Genomic DNA, 5,159 nt, shown 5'->3' on the forward strand with positions numbered 1-5,159 from the left:
AGATTTTAATTAAATAACATCATCTAGTTGCTGATTGGTTCTGACAGGAAATATCTAAGATCTAAGAGAAGTGATGGACATGGCAAGAAAAAGACACTGGCTGTGTGGAATTACAGGCCACAGGAGATGATCCAGGTCTGTGCTCACCGGTGGGCAGGACCTGCGCCCAGCCCTGGGGTCCTGTGGCATGTGTGCCCAAGCGTGGCTCACTGCATGTGGGCCATGTACACATCCCAGGTCTTGTGCCTGTCAGTCCTGGGCTCTCCAACTTAAATTCTGTTCTTCTGGTGGTTTTCCTACCCCTTTTCCTTTTGTCCCCTTTGCCAGGGACATGGAACTTTTCTCCTGTGTTTTATTCTCGACTTTTCTTTTGAAACAACTTCAGGGAGTCCAGGTGTAGAAGAAGTGGGGAGGCCCTCAGTGCTGTTTGGGCCCACAGGGAGCAGGGATTCGACTTTCATTCTTCCTGGCCCCAATTTTTTTTATTTTGTTCTTGGAGCCCTCTTCTTTATAAATCCATTCAGCAATTTTTTTTTAATTTATACAAATTCAATGTGTGTGTGGGTTTTGGGTGGGCTGTGGAAATTGATTTACGAGTCAACCACTTTTCTCTTTTCTTGCCATCTCCGCTTGAGTGGTTTGTCGGCCCTGGGCCTTTCTTTCACTGGAGGAGAATAAGGTTGTCTATGGAAGAGGTCAGCATTTCAAATTGGTGGAGTTCAACTGCACAAATGACATAGAACTGACAAGAAAAGACAGGGGGTTTGGAGGTCACAGACTGCATAGGTCTCGCTTAGGGTTTTTGCTTTGTGATGAACCCTGGCACCAAAATGAATTAAATAACAGGCTTAAGGACTATTGAGGGAGGACTGAATGCAAATCAAAGATAAGTAGAAGTTTTCTTTCCTAAAAGGGGAGTGATTTTTTTCCTTGCCTCTCCCCCTTCCATATCTACCCCGGCAAGAGCTGCATGTTAAACATGATTTCGCTGGCATTATGCTGGACGCTTTCACTCCACTGCCGCAGCGATGGCCTATCTTGGCCTATGATTAATGACCTGCTAGGCAATTTGGAAGCCATAATAACTCTGCGGTCTGCACACAAACTATATAGTCGCATTCCTTTTGTGGATTTGCCAAGCTGTTACCAAGGGGCCCACACAGGAGCCGGATTGCTTAAGAGATAGCGCAGCATTTCTGCAAATGCCATTTAAGCCTTATCTTGCCAGGAAGTGTGATGAGCAGCAGGCTCATTTACAAAATCCAGAGTGCAGATCTCATGGCTTCTTTATTTTAGCCCAGATTAAGGAAAACAAAACAAAACAAAAAGAAACAAACAAAAATTGCTAAGAAAGAGAGAAAAAGAACAAAACAGGTAAAAGCCAATCTCTGTATGGTGTCTAGGTTCTGAGTGATTATAGGATAGACAGCATATAGTAGTGACATTCCCAAATTTTGAATCATATTCATCAAGGCCTAATGGCAATGATGCCTTCTGAAAGCAAAGAGATTTTTGAAAATGCTGGCAGAAACAAAGGCTGGCCTTCAAGGTTCGCCATTTGGGACTGTGTGTACATTTCTGAAGAGGCAACCTGCTTCCTGAACTGAAGGGGGATGGGGTCAGGGGTCAGAGGGCTGGCGTCCAGTCCCAGTTCATCCACTGGCTTCCTCTGTGGCCCTGGGGCGCTTCTCTTCTCTGGTCTGCAGTTTTGTCTTTGGTTCAATGAGAAGTTTGGGTTGAGCAAGCAATCTAGCAGGACTTTGCTGGCTCTAAATTGTGTTCATTTAGCAAATATTTACCGAGTGCCCACCATGTACATGGCGTTCTTTCATTTAGAGAAGAAAGCAAAGATCCCTGTGCCTCAGAAGCTTACATCCTAAAGCCATGAGACAATCATAAACAATAAATATAATTCATAAGTAAATTGCATATGTTTGGGGGGTAAATAGTACTTTGGAAAAGGAAAGAGTAGGTCAGAACAAGGGGGAATAGGAAGGCCATGGGGGGTGGGTTGGAGACAGATTGCAGTATGAAAACTGCAGATTCTGTGGTAAGACTCAGCCTCAGTGAGAAAGTGGGACTTGGCAGCGACCTTTAGGGGATGGGAGAGTCAGCCACCTGTTTTTCCAAAGGGAAAACATTCTGGCAGAGGGAACATCCTGTAGCAAAGTCCTTAACACTTTGAGAATCTTTTTTTTTTAAAGGTTTTATTTATATATTTATGAGAGACACAGAGAGAGAGGCAAAGACAGGCAGAGGGAGAAGCAGGCTCCATGCAGGGACCCCGATGCGGGACTCGATCCCGGAACTCAGGATCACGCCCTGAGCCAAAGGCAGACGTTCAACCACTGAGCCACCCAGGCACCTGCAGTCTGAGAATCTATGGGTGCTGTCATTTTCCTTGAGATCCACTGACTTTCAGTCCCTTATGCTAGCTGGTGGCAGTTTTATCACCCACATTCATGGTTCACACAACCATCAATATCTCAACTTTGACTATATGTTGAAAGTACCCTGGGGACTAGAGTAATATAGAGTCTTCGGTCCCACACCCAGAGATTCTCATTTAATTGATCTGGAATGCAGCCCTGGCATGGGGACTTTACACACCTCCACAGGTGTTTCTTACATGCAGCCAAGGTCAAAATCCACTGACCTACAGCAAGCAGGTCAACTCCACCATAACCTTCCCTGGGGTTGTTCGTCACTGAGGAAAGCCAAAGCCCTCTCACAATTCACAATATCAAAGCAACTGTCACTCAGTTCATAGGCAGAACTCAATAAGAGCTTTCTCTGCACAAGCTTTATGTGTAGCACTAGTCAGGCAAAGGAGAGCAAGGTCTGTGCTAGTGGGGAGACAACAGACATGTAACAACAGTTCCTCACTGAGCTGGCACAGAGCACTAAAGCTCACTGTGGAGTCCTGAGAGTCAGATCATCACCAACATAACTCACTCAAATTATGACTTCATGATATTTGCCAAATCCATGTAAAATTGACTCATGGCTTTTATTTAAAGTCTTACTTTACCATAGTCCTAATAAATAATACCTGTGAAATCAGTATGAGTGAATCATCTCATCAAAGAAATAGCTGCACAAAGTTTCAAAGTATGCATCTACGTGCTGAAGACATTATCTGTCAGCATTGCTTGCTGTTCATGAAAATGCTTCACATACCACTTTGTCATACAGCAGTGAGTCTGTCTCTAGGCCAGATAAGGAGCAGTGAAATTGCTGGGTTAGAGGTCATTACCATTTTAATTTTAATATATGCTGCTAAATGGGCCACCAAAGTAACCCAACCAACTTACACCAGTCTATAGGATTGTGTTCCACATCTTAGTTGTGTCTTTCATGTAGAACCACTACCCATAGGTGGTGGATTCATTGAAGTCTTCTCACCCACCATGGAAGCAATATATTTGCCCAGGTCTGTCCACACTGTTGTCCACAGTACAGAGAAATCTGTTAGAACCAGTTGGAAACTGTGGAATTATCTGGCCCAGGCAGGAATGGTACTTCCCATCTGAGCACTGTGCCTTGACTGTCTGAACTAAGCAGAAGTCCAGCATTTTAGAGTAAGGGGCTGAAACATCACAGAGACTCTGAAACCTCTGGCACATCCATGTTGCATTCACTAGGACAGAGAACAGAGTTCCAAAATAACAGTGGCTAAAGTAAGTTTGGAAAATGAGTTTTCACACAACCATCAATATCTAACAAGCTCAGGGATGGCACTGGAGAGCCCTGGTGGGAGGAACCCAGACCCTTGTGTCTTACTCCACTTTTCCCAAAGTGTTCTCTGGTTCCATCTGGTCCAAGATGGTACAGCATCACATCCACATTCCAGTCAGGGAAAGGAGGAAGATGCACCCCGAACCCACACTCACTCTGCTTATACACAAAATGTAGTCAATTGGCCACATCTATCTGCAAAAGTGTCTGGGAAATATTGAGTTTTGTTTGTTTGGTTGTATTTTAATTTTATGTAGTCATGTATTTTATGACTTTTTTACATAAATTTTATGTAGTAAAATTTTAATTTTAATGTAGTCATGCACTCAGTTAAAAATGTCGGTGGTTCCATTACCACAAAGGAGAAGGTGAGAACAGATCATGTCAGACCATAGCAATATTGTGGTACATGGCAGAAGGGACATGATCATGGAACAATGGCAAGTGACATATGGAGAGTCATTTATGTTTCATATATGTTGTCTCATTTTGCTCTCACACAATCCAGTGAATTAGAAAACTGGAGATGGAAGAACTCAGGACTGACAGATTGGACGTTTCAGAAAATTGCTCTATGAGCAAACATTGTCACCTGCTGTACTTGATTGAAAAGCTTCATTTGGATCATTATGAAACACACTCCTTTTATCCCAGACACTTGATTCTGAAGAAGATATTTCTGAGAGAAGTGGATTTTTGGGTGGGGGAAGGGGAGTGGTTAGGATGCAAAAGTGAAAGCTAGTTGGAAATCATGAGGTAAAGAGTAAAGTTGGGGATGCAAGGAGGCTGTTCTGGGAGCTCAGCAGACAGACGGGATCACGAGGATGAATGGCATTTCAAGGGACATACTCAGGCATCAGGGATGATCACTAATGTGATAAAGAACTTGTGTAGTCAGGATTTATTTTGAAAGTCAGCAGGAGGGCTAACAGATTGGCTTGGTGATATCGGGGTAAAGGAGCAAATAAAAGAGCCCCAGAAGATACTGTTGTTTTATGCTCTGATTTTGTCCATCCTGTACTGTTCATCTTCTCTTCTATCTCAATTCGACCCATCCTTCGAGCCTCGGTAAAGAGGTCATCCCTTGCTGGAAACCTCCAACCTCTAGTTGGAATGAATCTCTCCCTCTTTCTCCACCCTTTATTCAACACTCTCTACATTAGAAACTTTACTGAAGAAATTTGTAGTATTTAGTGCCCCCAGGCACTTGCATCTTGTTTAATGCTCACCTGGTTGAACTGAAACCATCCACTACTGCATTTTGTTGATACCTCATGAAAGCAAAAAATAGTATGAGGTGGTGGAAAGTGCTCTAAGATGGTTGTAGCAGTCTGGGTTCAAATTCTAGCCCTGCTTTTAGTGAGATCAGAAATGGGCAAGTCATTTCAGCTTTTTTGATATGAATAAACTTGTCTGTTTAA

The sequence above is a fragment of the Vulpes vulpes genome, chromosome 10 (assembly GCF_048418805.1).
Source record: "Vulpes vulpes isolate BD-2025 chromosome 10, VulVul3, whole genome shotgun sequence".
Classification (NCBI taxonomy): domain Eukaryota; kingdom Metazoa; phylum Chordata; class Mammalia; order Carnivora; family Canidae; genus Vulpes; species Vulpes vulpes.